The 14,526-nt window shown below is 37.8% G+C and overlaps 1 long non-coding RNA gene across 1 annotated transcript in view; it reads right to left on the minus strand.

Annotated features, from left to right (window-relative positions):
- The window catches only part of LOC122810423, a 525,638-nt gene that overhangs the window by 214,213 nt on the left and 296,899 nt on the right, over positions 1–14,526 (minus strand). The window lies entirely within an intron of this gene.

The raw sequence follows: 14,526 nt of genomic DNA on the forward strand, positions 1-14,526 counted from the left end.
AGAAGCCACTGAAGAATTCTCATATGAAAGCGCGCTAGTGAGATTAGAAGAATGGCTGCTGCCATGGAACCCAGAGTTTGAAGGACGTACTTGACTTGGATCCTTTTGCTCTGTATTAGAATCTGTACTTGCTGATGAATTGCGGACACCCTTTCTAGTGGTAGCCTTGCAAACATATTCCTTGTGTCTAAGTCTGCTCCTATGTAAGTGATAGATTGACAGGGCAACAAGGCAGAATTTTCGAAATTTATTGTAATGCCTAGCTGGGAGCAGATTGTGATTGTGTAGTCATGTGCTTGTAGGAGTTGATGCCTGGTGGTAGCAGTGAGGAGCCAGTCGTCTAGATATGGAAACACCTGGAATCCTTGACATCTCAGGTGAGCTGTGACCACTGCCATACATTTGGTGAACACCCTGGGGGCTGTGGTGAGACCAAAGGGCAGAGTTCTGAACTGATAATGACTGGCCCCCAGCCGGAAGCGAAGATATCTCCTGGAGTGCCTGTCCATCTTGATATGGTAGTACGCATCCTGAAGATCTATCGAGCACATCCAATTGTCCTGACCCAGAAAGGGTAGAATGGACTGTAGCATGACCATCTGAAACTTTGTTCTTTGTACAGACCTGTTTAGTCTGCTGAGATCCAGAATCGGTCTCCCGTCCCCTGTGTTTTTGGTACTAAAAAGAACCTTGAGTAAGTTCCGGATCCATGCTGGTCTGCCGGGACTTCCTGGATGGCTCTTTTTTCTAGCAGTTTTGAAACTTCTATTACTGCTTGCTCCTTCAGATTGGGTGGAACATCTGGAAGGGTTTTCTTTGACCGAAAGGGGGGTTGATGGAAGGGAATTTTGTAACCTCCAGATATAATGTACCGTACCTATCTGTCTTGCATTAAATTTTGCCAGGTTTTTGGGTACAGTGAAAGTCTTCCCCCGACTGCCTCCAAAGGTGAGCAGCTGGGCAACCCTTCAGGGATGCTGAAAGGGCTTATCAGAGAAAGATTCTCTGTTGCCCTGGTTCTGCGGACCCCCTCTGCCATGAGGGCGGTGTCTATTGTTAGTTTCCCCCTCTGCCTCTGGAGGAAAAATTGCTATGTGTGTCAGGCAAGGCTCCCTGAGATTTTCGGAACCACATTTTACCACTCTTCTGACCTTTGGGGTAAGGTCTAGAGGGAGTGTGAAAATGGACTCCCACAGCAGAGAGAGTCTTGCCTTCTTGCTCACACCTAGTCAAAGTGTCTTTCACCTGTGGTCCAAAAAGAAAGGAACCATCAAAGGGGGTGTTGGTGAAGGACACTCAAAGGTGTTCCGCAAAGTTACACAGCCGCATCCACGCATGCCTCCTAAGGGCCACACCTGTACCTGTGGCTCTACTCGCCCCATTGGCTGCATAGGAAATGAGCCTCATGGAGGAGTTAACTACAGAATTAAGTGTTGCCAGCTGGGGAGCTGCTTTGGCTTGTGCTCCCTCAGCTGTTGGATCTTGAAGGGTATCTCCGAGCTCTTTAAGGAGATCCCTTTGAAGTCGGGTAAAATGACATAAGCAGTTCAGTGACCTCATAGAGAAGGTCACTGAAGCAAACATTCACTTCCCGTATCTGTCCATCATCCTATACTCCTTGTTAGGGGGATGGACAGACGAAGAGGTCTCCGCTAACTCTTTTTTGGTGGCTGCTGCTATCACCATTGCATCAACAGGAATACCTTTAGAAAGGAATTGCTTATCCTGCGGTGCTGTAATGAATTTACCAGGTCTCCACGGAGTTGGTTCCACCGTATCTGGAGCTGACCAAGCCTTTTGAGCCACCACTGCCATAAATGGATCGAAAGGCGGAGAAACCCAGGAGGTGGAAGGTCAGGAACTGAAAGCATCCAGAAATACAGACTCATCCTCGGTGGGGGCTAGGGGATTCCAGTTCCCCCTCTGCTTAAGCATTTCTAGGATGTCCGAGAAGGAAACATCTTCAGAGGGGGATCTCGGAGACCCTTCCGAATCATCTAAGTCTGTATCAAAAGTGATAGACTCGGGGGAGTCAATGTGCTTCCTCTTACACTTTTTCTTCCAAGGGGGCTCCTCTGAATGATCAGGAGAGGCCTCAGAAGAGGAAGAAATACCCAATGGGGTGTCCTGGAGCATCGGTTCCCTACTCTTAGGGTCTGGAGGAGGTGCAGAGGTTGGCACAGGCACTACAGGAGATGGAGCCGGTGGGGCTGAAAGTGGAACTGACTCAGAGGACAGCACACTCTGTATGACATCAAAGGCGTCCCTGCCACGATGCAGAGAAAGCTCCAGTTCTTAAGAAATAGGAATCTTTCTCCGCACCGAGGGGGATGGCTCTGAGGCCGATGTTGGAGCCGAGCTCACCTACGCCAAAGCTCCGAGAGGGAGAATGGGGTCAGACAAGGGTCCAATGCCACTCGCCCCCTAGGAGCCAACGAGGGAGCCATGGCACCCAGATCCCTCGATGGAAGGTACCACTGAGGGAATTGCAGCCGACATCGGAACTGAAGGAGATAGAGTTATCGGAGCCGATGGTTCCACTACTCGAACCCCAACGAACTCCGGCTCAGAATTCATTGGAGTCGGAGGAGGAACATCAAGAGAAGTGGATGGAGCCAATACCTGTTGAGGAGGACTGGACAACAATTTAGCTAGTGCCTGCGACTTTAGCAACCTACTGACTACTCTCTCCACATCATGATCCGACAGCCTAGAGGATCGAGAGGAGTGAGAGGATCAGTGACTACGCTCGTTTTGAAGTAAAGGAGACCGAGGAGCTGAATGCACCAACTCTAAGGAAGGTGACCTCAGCCTCTTCTGGCTCTCTGATGGCTCCGATGCCTCTGATGGAGCCAACAGGGAGATTGTCTTGTCGGTGCCAGCCAGAACCGACGTAGAAGGAAAATCCTGTACTGAAGTCGGCTCCAAAATTGGAGCCAACGGCTTAGTGGATTTAGGGGATTTCACTGGCTGTGAACTCTTGGCTGGTGAATCCTGGGGTTTTAACAGACCCCTAAGAATCAACTTATTCTTATGCTCCTGCAGGACTCTTGGACTAAAGGCACGGCAAACAGAACAAGAGTCCTGCAGGTGCACAGCACCTAAACAATAGACGCAAGAAGTGTGCCCATCTGTCAGAGACATTTTCTGACAGCATGAGTCACACTTCTTAAACCCAGAAACCTTAAATTCCTTGGACATACTGTACTGGAAAAAAGAAGCCAACCAATTTAACCAACAAGGAAAATAACAATATTCAGTTCTACAAGAACAAAAACATTATCTAGAAAGGATATATATTTTTTTAAGAAGGTAATAGGAAAGCCTCTAATTTAAATGGCTAACCTATAAGAAAAAACAGTAAGAAAGCCTCTAATTTAAATGGCTAACCAAGGGAAGGGAGGAGGGGTGGGGGAGAACTTTCTAAGTTAAACGAGTTCTACAAAAAAGGGATACTATAGAATAAACAATTATCTACCACAGTTAACAACACTATTGCTAATAATAATATACTAGAAGAGTTAAATTCTAGAGAGAATTTACACAAAACATTCTATAGAAGCCTGAGCCAGAAAAACGACACCTTGCAGCTGAAGCGGCAAATGAGATCTGGGTAGCTATCGCTAGGCATCATGGAAAAAGGGGTAGCCTCGAGCCAGTAAACAGCTCTCGAGCTATTGAAGATGGCCAAGTTGGAGCCGAGGATCGGCTCCAAACCCAACCAGCAAGAACGAAGGCGAGATAGACAACTTAACATTTTTTATTTTTTTATTTATTTTTTTTATTTTTATTTAACATTTGTTGACCGGGAAAGTCCGACTAGGTTCCACAGATCCTGTTTTCAGCAGAGGCCTGGGGAGAAATGCTCCAGAAGCATGTTTTTAGAATGCCCTTAGTTAACTTAACATCCATAGTTACCCATCTTGGTACCAGTACCCATTGCACAACAGCTCAATAATCAGTTTATGTAGTCAGTGCTCAATAAAAGGTAATAGAGCAAAGGGCTTCTCTGTGCAATGAGGAGTTATCAGCCACAAATCAATTGAACTGACTGACAAAATTACCAAAATGTAAATGTGCGTCTCCAACAATGTAAATTTCTCTCTGCCCACCAAACACAGACCAATAAATACAATAGTAACTGTGGCTGAGAGATAACCAAGGCGTCTTAATATTCCATTCATATGCTGGTCACTGAAATATAAATCCACCTTACGAGTAACGAACCAAAAAGATGTAAAAATCCACCATATAAAAGCGAAAAAGTCTGTTTATTACATAAAACAAATCGGTAAGCGCTTTCACTGTAGCTTCGTCAGACCGTTAACATTCAAAAATATCATCCTGTTTCCTTTTATATAGATCACATGCTTAATTAAACATTTGCAATCAAAGCATTAAAGCTATACACTTCATCTTATGCATGTTCACAACAATTATGAGAGCATGTCATATTCACAAATTCCTTATATTATAGATGTCCCTTGCAAACAACCTAGCAAAACTTCAACGTGATAATTAAAATTCAATACATATAAGTTTTATAAAAAATATATATAAGATATGTATATACCTCAACTGCGACATTTGACAAGCTTAACAAATTAATGTCGCTGTAAAGGCATGCAACATTTTACTAGCAGGACATTAATTCATGCCGTAATCAGTCTTGTGCACATATTGAAAATACATTCAACCATAAAAAACTTTTTAGTATAGATGTAAGATGTTCACTCGTCAACTACTCAAAACTACTTAACGCCAAGATATACAAATAATGAAAACACGTACTTTGTTGCATATTAATAAATAAACTGGGCTATTCTTAATAACCGCTGTCGATTGCTTTAGAGCAAAACTGCAATGTAATAATTAAAATTCAATGAATATAAGTTTTGTAAAAGATATATGAAAGATATGTATTTACTTCAACTGCGATATATGATAAACTAAGCAAATTGATGTCGCTGTAAAGGCATGCAGCATTTTACTAGCAGAACGTTAATTCATGCCGTAATCAATCTTGTGCTCATAATAAAAAATACATTGAACCATAAAAAACTTTTTAGTATAGATATAAGATGTTCATTCGTCAACTGCTCATAACTACTTAACGCCAAAATGTAAAACATATACTTTGTTACATATTAACAAATGAAATGAGCTTTACTTAATAAACGCTGTCGGTTGCTTTAAAGCTATTGATACAGAGGAATACTGCCTGTTTCTAAAAAATTTTTCTAACTTCAACAAATACAGATGCAAATCCTCTCTGATCATATATACTCATTTTTCAATTCTACACACGAAAAACCATATATATATTGCGCAAGTATACTCTATACTACAAACCTGCTTTAGTTATCGAATGTCAGCTGTTGATTTACTACTTGTCTGAAGAACCTCCTTCACATTTGCGTGCTAAGCGTAATAGAACGTTGGATGTACCCATCTACTAGCTCACTATTGTTATTGTGGGATCTCACTTAAAGGAATACAAACTCTCTTCATATAAAATTAAAAACAAATAAATAAACAATGCAGAATTCTTGCTACATTAATAATTTCAACATATTTAGTAAATTACATAGGTGAAAAGGAGAAGATAAATGACGTGCTACTATTCCAGCCAAACATTCATGTGCCTCTGAACGCTCATTAGTTGTACCTACCATTCAAAAATAAATGAATAAAATAAATGACTTGCTGCTGCTACAGCCGAACATTCATTATTTAAATATACCATTCAGAAATTAACCCCTTACTACCCTTTCCACAAGATTGTCATCTTAAAATACAATTAATTGCTTTTCTATAATGTTTCTAATACTAAATTATTGAATTGATGAGTTCAATGTCATAAAAAATTTTTTGTTATAATTTATATATATATGTTTATACATAAACATATTACTTATGAAATCCATTTTATTATACTCATATTCATTTGATGCGCCTAGCCTTCAGTACTGGTTTTATAGAGGCTCTCTCATTTAGGCCCTTACCCTTGTCTGCCCTAAATCTCATCATCCAATTAACCTCTCTCCTTTCTGTAGTGTTACGAATATTACCTTCCCTAACCATTGGGAGAATGTTGTCTATGGCCATAAACGTAAACGTATGTTGTGGACCATGATTACAAACATGTTTAGCTAAAGCATTATTTATATATTGAATTCTGATGGCATAAAGGTGTTCTCTAATCCTGGTCCTAAGTGTCCTGTTGGTCTTGCCAACATAGAATGCCCGGCATACTTGGCATGTAGCCAGATACACCAAATTTTCTGTGCTGCAAGTAGCATTCACTTTAAAGGAGAAGGTTTGTCGTGTATCTGGATGTATGAATATGTTGCCTCTCTCTATATGATTGCAATAATTGCATCTTCCACAGGGGTATGTTCCTATAAATGAATCATTATCCTGTCCCTCTCCACGTTGACATAATAATTTTTTAAGGTTGCTTTTATTCTTATATTGAAAAGTAGGTTTAGTTCCTACTATCTGTGTAATTTCCTTGCTACTAGTCAAAATCCCCCAATGTCTATTAATGATATCTATAATATCCTTTCTGTCATTAGTGTAGTACATTTGTATTCTCACTTGGTTGTTAGGGTTTCATGTAATCTCTTTTTCGTTAGTTTGATTGGAATAATATGGGGCAGCTCTACCCATTCTTAACTTAGGTATATCCATTAAATTACGTTCAATTTCACTCTGTTGATAACCACGTTGTAATAATCTACATCTGAATCTATCTATCTCTTGCTGGAATCCATCATGTGATGCATTAAGCCTAGAGATTCTCATACCCTGTCCTTTCATGATGTTATCAAATATGTGGCGTGGATGCATACTGGTCATATATAGAAGTGCATTTCTATAGCAGTTCTTCATATAGACTCCGGTGTTAACATGATCTTCCAACACTCTCTGTACAAAAACATCCAAAAACTCTATACGGTCAGTTGAGTATTCATATGTAAACTTAAGATGGGGAGTAAAGTTGTTAATAACACTAATGAAGTTATGCAAATCTACATGACTGCCCTCCCAAACAAGGAAGACGTCATCCACAAAGTATCTATAAAATCGCACGTGCGAAAGATACAACGCACTCTTGAATAATACATCTTCCTCCCACATAGCAAGATACATATTGGCGTAGCTGTTGGCACATGATGTGCCCATCGCTACGCCCTCTACCTGTATGAATACATTATCCTGATAAATAAAAATGTTGTTTTCCAATGTAATTTCCATAAATAGATAGCTATAAGATCTATATGTTCATCTGTATAGCTACTGTGTAAGGTCAAATATTTTTTGATGGCTATTACGCCATCTGTATTGGGAATGATGGTAAATAATGATTGGATGTCTAAAGTGACGAATGTCATATCTGCTGTCATATTCACTTGACTGAAATGATCATATAGGTCACCAAGAAATTGTTTGGTGTCCTTTAAATTAAAATCATCCTCTTCTACAATAGGTCTAAGATGCTTCTCAACGTAAAGGGAAAAAGGCTCTGTTGACCATCCACAACCAGAGACAATAGGTCTCATTGGGGGATTAGTACCATGTTTATGAATTTTAGGAATCCCTTTAATACTCGGTAATAAAGGATAATCAACACGTAGAAAGTTAGCTAGATCACTATCTATGATGTGACTGTTCACCAATTCGACAGCGATGTCGACCATCTTTTGTTTAATATTGTCAAGTTGTTGTTTAGTGATGGCTTTATAATATCTACCATCTGATAACATGTTACTCATACTTGTATTATAATGAGAGGAGTCCATGACTACCAATGGACCCCCTTTGTCAGCTGGTCTAAATACTATGTTCCTATCAGATCTAAGTCTACTAAGTGCCTGTCTCTCTTGAAATGACAAGTTGTTAAACCTCCTATATTTATTGGTGCTAGAAGCAAACTGCTCATATACATCATCTTCCACCATTTTATAAAAAGCTTCTACTAAGGGATGATTATGGGGTATAAAATCACTTAATCTCTTCAAAGGTCATTGTGAAATACCCAAACTATCTCCAAAATAATGCCTAAGCATCACATTTCTACTGAATAATTTCAAGTCAGTGAGCACATCAGTAATTCTGCTATTCGCAGTCGGAATGAAGGTTAAGCCTTTATTCAACAAACTTAATTCATGTTCATCAAGTGGTCTGTGGGATATATTCCAGACTATATCTATGTCTATTTGTTCCACATCTTTTTGAGTGTCTGTCCTTGTGTCCTCTCCCCTGAAAACTTGTGCTTCTGCCTCCCTCGGTTTTATAGATGCTTTGTGGATGACGTCTTCCTTGTTTGGGAGGGCAGTCATGTAGATTTGCATAACTTCATTAGTGTTATTAACAACTTTACTCCCCATCTTAAGTTTACATATGAATACTCAACTGACCGTATAGAGTTTTTGGATGTTTTTGTACAGAGAGTGTTGGAAGATCATGTTAACACCGGAGTCTATAGGAAGAACTGCTATAGAAATGCACTTCTATATAGGACCAGTATGCATCCACGCTACATATATGATAACATCATGAAAGGACAGGGTATGAGAATCTCTAGGCTTAATGCATCACATGATGGATTCCAGCAAGAGATAGATAGATTCAGATGTAGATTATTACAACATGGTTATCAACAGAGTGAAATTGAACGTAATTTAATGGATATACCTAAGTTAAGAATGGGTAGAGCTGCCCCATATTATTCCAATCAAACAAACGAAAAAGAGATTACATGAATCCCTAACAATCAAGTGAGAATACAAATGTACTACACTAATGACAGAAAGGATATTATAGATATCATTAATAGACATTGGGGGATTTTGACTAGTAGCAAGGAAATTACACAGATAGTAGGAACTAAACCTACTTTTCAATATAAGAATAAAAGCAACCTTAAAAAATTATTATGTCAACGTGGAGAGGGACAGGATAATGATTCATTTATAGGAACATACCCCTGTGGAAGATGCAATTATTGCAATCATATAGAGAGAGGCAACATATTCATACATCCAGATACACAACAAACCTTCTCCTTTAAAGTGAATGCTACTTGCAGCACAGAAAATTTGGTGTATCTGGCTACATGCCAAGTATGCCGGGCGTTCTATGTTGGCAAGACCAACAGGACACTTAGGACCAGGATTAGAGAACACCTTTATGCCATCAGAATTCAATATATAAATAATGCTTTAGCTAAACATGTTTGTAATCATGGTCCACAACATACGTTTACATTTATGGCCATAGACAACATTCTCCCAATGGTTAGGGAAGGTAATATTCGTAACACTACAGAAAGGAGAGAGGTTAATTGGATGATGAGATTTAGGGCAGACAAGGGTAAGGGCCTAAATGAGAGAGCCTCTATAAAACCAGTACTGAAGGCTAGGCGCATCAAATGAATATGGGTATAATAAAATGGATTTCATAAGTAATATGTTTATGTATAAACATATATATAAATTATAACAAAAATTTTTTTTATGACATTGAACTCATCAATTCAATAATTTAGTATTAGAAACATTATAGAAAAGCAATTAATTGTATTTTAAGATGACAATCTTGTGGAAAGGGTAGTAAGGGGTTAATTTCTGAATGGTATATTTAAATAATGAATGTTCGGCTGTAGCAGCAGCAAGTCATTTATTTTATTCATGTATTTTTGAATGGTAGGTACAACTAATGAGCGTTCAGAGGCACATGAATGTTTGGCTGGAATAGTATCACGTCATTTATCTTCTCCTTTTCACCTATGTAATTTACTAAATATGTTGAAATTATTAATGTAGCAAGAATTCTGCATTGTTTATTTATTTGTTTTTAATTTTATATGAAGAGAGTTTGTATTCCTTTAAGTGAGATCCCACAATAACAATAGTGAGCTAGTAGATGGGTACATCCAACGTTCTATTACGCTTAGCACGCAAATGTGAAGGAGGTTCTTCAGACAAGTAGTAAATCAACAGCTGACATTCGATAACTAAAGCAGGTTTGTAGTATAGAGTATACTTGCGCAATATATATATGTTTTTTCGCGTGTAGAATTGAAAAATGAGTATATATGATCAGAGAGGATTTGCATCTGTATTTGTTGAAGTTAGAAAAATTTTTTAGAAACAGGCAGTATTCCTCTGTATCAATAGCTTTAAAGCAACCGACAGCGTTTATTAAGTAAAGCTCATTTCATTTGTTAATATGTAACAAAGTATATGTTTTACATTTTGGCGTTAAGTAGTTATGAGCAGTTGACGAATGAACATCTTATATCTATACTAAAAAGTTTTTTATGGTTCAATGTATTTTTTATTATGAGCACAAGATTGATTACGGCATGAATTAACGTTCTGCTAGTAAAATGCTGCATGCCTTTACAGCGACATCAATTTGCTTAGTTTATCATATATCGCAGTTGAAGTAAATACATATCTTTCATATATCTTTTACAAAACTCATATTTACTGAATTTTAATTATTACGTTGCAGTTTTGCTTTAAAGCAGTCAACAGCGTTTATTAAGAAAAGCCCAGTTTATTTATTAATATGCAACAAAGTACATGTTTACATTATCTGTATATCTTGGCGTTAAGTTGTTATGAGCAGTTGACGAGTGAACATCTTACATCTATACTAAAAAGTTTTTTATGGTTGAATGTATTTTTAATATGTGCACAAGACTGATTACGGCATGAATTAATGTCCTGCTAGTAAAATGCTGCATGCCTTCACAGCGACACTAATTTGTTAAGTTTATCAAATGTCGCAGTTGAGGTATATACATATCTTTTATATATATTTTTTATAAAACTCATATGTATTGAATTTTAATTATCACGTTGAAGTTTTGCTAGGTTGTTTGCAAGGGACATCTATAATATAATGATTACGCACATTAAGGAACTTGTGAATATGATATGCTCTCATAATTGTTGTGAACATGCACAAGATGAAGTGTATAGCTTTAATGGTTTGATTGCAAATGTTTAATTAAGCATGTGATTTATATAAAAGGAAACAGGATGATATTTTTGTTTGTTAACGGTCTGACGAAGCTACAGTGAAAGCGCTTACCGATTTGTTTTATGTAATAAACAGACTTTTTCGCTTTTATATGGTGGATTTTTACATATTTTTGGTTCGTTACTCATAAGGTGGATTTATATTTCAGTGACCAGCATATGAATGGAATATTAAGACGCCTTGATTATCTCTCAGCCACAGTTACTATTGTATTTATGAGTGACAAAATGACACAGAGGATATAAATGAGAATATGGTATACTAAAATGACAAAATAAATCAACAATGCCTGAGCCTAATCTAGTTACTCAAGTTGCAAACTGCACCACTTCAATACACATACTTATATATTCATGTGATGCTGAATAGTATACAGTATTCTTAACCCAGAACTGGACCCCTTACACAGGATAGTATTTCACTCAAATGAAATCTTCCAGTAAGTCAAGAGTTCATCAAGGGTATTCACCTGTTTTGTACTACTCTGTAGACCATTCCAAGAACACTAAGTTTAGATGACTGCCAAGAAAAACAAAGATTCTAATTATTATCTCCAAAATATGTATATATACTAGTGTAGGATGCATTTATAACTACAGTGTCACTCTTAATTCATAAAATATTATTTTATGCATTATCTTAATGCCTGCTCTTCTTCTGATTCTCTCATTTGAAGCATCAGCTTTCTATATGATCCGAAGGTTTCAACCTAACTGCTTAGTATGTTAGCCAATGCCTTTCTTTGGAGTGAGTCTGCAAGTGGTCTTATTGAAAGGACAGAAGCCACAGTTTAGTGATGCACATGTATGTCCTTTTAAAAAGGAACAGGAACTTGTCTGTATATTGTGTGAAGCTCTAAAATTAACATAAACTTTAATTTATGAAGAGATAAACATGGTGCAGTCATACATTTTACTATTTACAAGCATTTTGCGCTGAACCGTATTTCAGTGACTACATAAAGTGACAGTCATTTCATATTTTGTAAGCTGCTTGGTTTCAAAAGAAATGGGAGAAACTGTACTCTGATTTAGAAGGAATTAGCTTTATTACTGTCAGAACTGACAAGTCATATCATTCAGACAGCATATACATATAATAATGATATTCTGAAACCTACTGGTTTCTACTGGCCACAGTTGATATATATGCCTGTGTGTATTTATACTTTATATATTCTGTATACGTCTATATATTTTTAGCTATATCAGATGTGACTGACATTCTTTCCCACATATACTGCTTTAATAACAACAAGAATGAAGTACTAAATTAAATTATTTATTATGAAATCTGCTGCAAAGCTCTGAGGCTCAGTTAATGATCGAAGCTAGAACACAGGGCAATCATGTGGCATTTTTTATATATGTACATATGCTTGTAAAATTATTAGAGTAAAATAAATATAACAAAGCAATTTAAGCTTCAAAGGGCTATACTTACCTGCTCACACATGCAACAGTGTATAGTGAAAAGAAAGAATGAATCTTTCCAATAGGTTTGTTATGGTATCATTATAATTAATTCACTTAACTGACAAAAGGCATTCTCCTACATGTAAATATGTAGTGTTATTCTGTACATGAAAAAAAGTAAATCAATGTTAATGACTACTAATTGCTCCTGATTTGTAATAAACGTCAAGTGGTATGTGTCAAATATGGTTAGGAGTGTCTGTAGAGATATGCATGTTCAGCGGGACTCTATTAAACAAAAAATAAAACAATTTCAATAGCTTTTTTAAAAGGGCTGAGCAAGCTTTCCACCTCAAGGAAAAATAATTAGCACACCGCAAACTATGCTTATTACTTAACAGTAAGAGTCCTTGCAGTAGAATTCCTTTAGTTGCAAAGGTTGCATGGTTTGTAGATCATCCAGCCAAAAAGGGATAGATCAAAACAACAGAAAGGCACCTGTCTATTGCAGAGCACATCAAAGACAGTGTGAACAGGTGCGTTTCCCCACTGCAGGTTACCCTACATTTTGCCCTGTTAGGTGAACTTTGGAGTTAACTGCGCCCAAGACAAGCCAATTTGACTGGCCAAAAAAAAAACATAATAACTGATGCATTTTTAGAGACTAGGACGTGGACCTCATTATTAAGTTCATATAGTAAACACTGTACAGTTACTTGTAAAGGTATCTCATAACGTGGCATAGAGCCTATTAGGTAGTGTCTTACACTGCAAAAATGCATTTGAACTCCTGGTAACAGTAAACCTAGCTGTGTACATACCTTCATGTTCTATCATTTTTACATTTAAATAAACATGTGTGTGAGTTCACTTTAATTGTGTAAAAATTGAATGGAATTCGTTTTCATCCTTCACTGGAGACAATCGGCCAAATCATATGCCTTCTCTTTGACCCAGTCCTAGACTTTACATTATCCCCAGACAGTTAGGCACAGAACAAAAAAGTGTCAGAAAACAACCAAATGTATAATTCATATGATACCTGTCATTCTATGTGTGGATTAAGACTGAAACAGTGATTCATACGTACCTGACCATAGTCTAAGTTACTGGGATGCCCTGCAACCTTCCCATTAAGATGTTCACTGTTTACAGTTATACTGGTTGTCCACTGATGAGTTGCTCCATTTGAATCCTGACAGGTCCCCCACCTCCTAGTGCATCCTGGGAATTGTAGTTTGAAAATCATTTAACCATGTCTTGGTTCAGTTGGTTAGAACTACAGACCCCAAGTACTCCAAATATTTTGCTGATCACATCATCACTCAGCCCACAGTGGAAGTGGAATGAAAATATACACAGTACGCACCGAATCAATGGAAACATGCTAGATTTCACACTAGGCGCTAGGGAGCTAATGTTCAAGCTATGACGTGCATAAAAAGTGCTAGATTTAGTGTGAAAAATGCTAAATTGGCAACACTGCTAGTGTGAAATACACAGCGACCTGGACATAACTGTATATACTTACCTAGTTCTGTATAATGCATGGCAAAGAGCTATTTGTATTGTTTGCATGTCAACTGATGGTCTCAGCATTGCATGATCTATTTCTCAAAGAGGGAGGATGTAGAACAGGGCATGTGTGCTGTGTCTTTAAGAAGCAAATCAAGGACTGAACGTGTATATATAAATAGCAGGCATGTGCTATACTCAGTGCCATTCTGAAAGTGCAGCCAGAGAGTGAGCATGTGAGAATGAATGCAGTTAGTTGTATATAAGTTACCTAAGTTAAAGTTAATTAGCTACAATAGTGATGGGTTTGTACATAATAAAGCTGCTTGAACAGAACCCAGAAAGACTCGTCTATTACATCCTGACTAGACGAGTGACAGTTTTCAACTACCAGCCCTGGTGGTGTGCACCCCAGTAAAGTTTCAGCAATTGTATCTGTTAGAGATGTCTTTTTGAGGCAGAACTACACTAGTTTAGATGTAACTCATTCATGGCTGAGATTTATTATGGGTTCCAGTCTTAGGTAGGGTTCAGGCCA

The sequence above is a fragment of the Protopterus annectens genome, chromosome 8.part1 (assembly GCF_019279795.1).
Source record: "Protopterus annectens isolate FY-2018-M chromosome 8.part1, PAN1.0, whole genome shotgun sequence".
Lineage (NCBI taxonomy): Eukaryota > Metazoa > Chordata > Ceratodontiformes > Protopteridae > Protopterus > Protopterus annectens.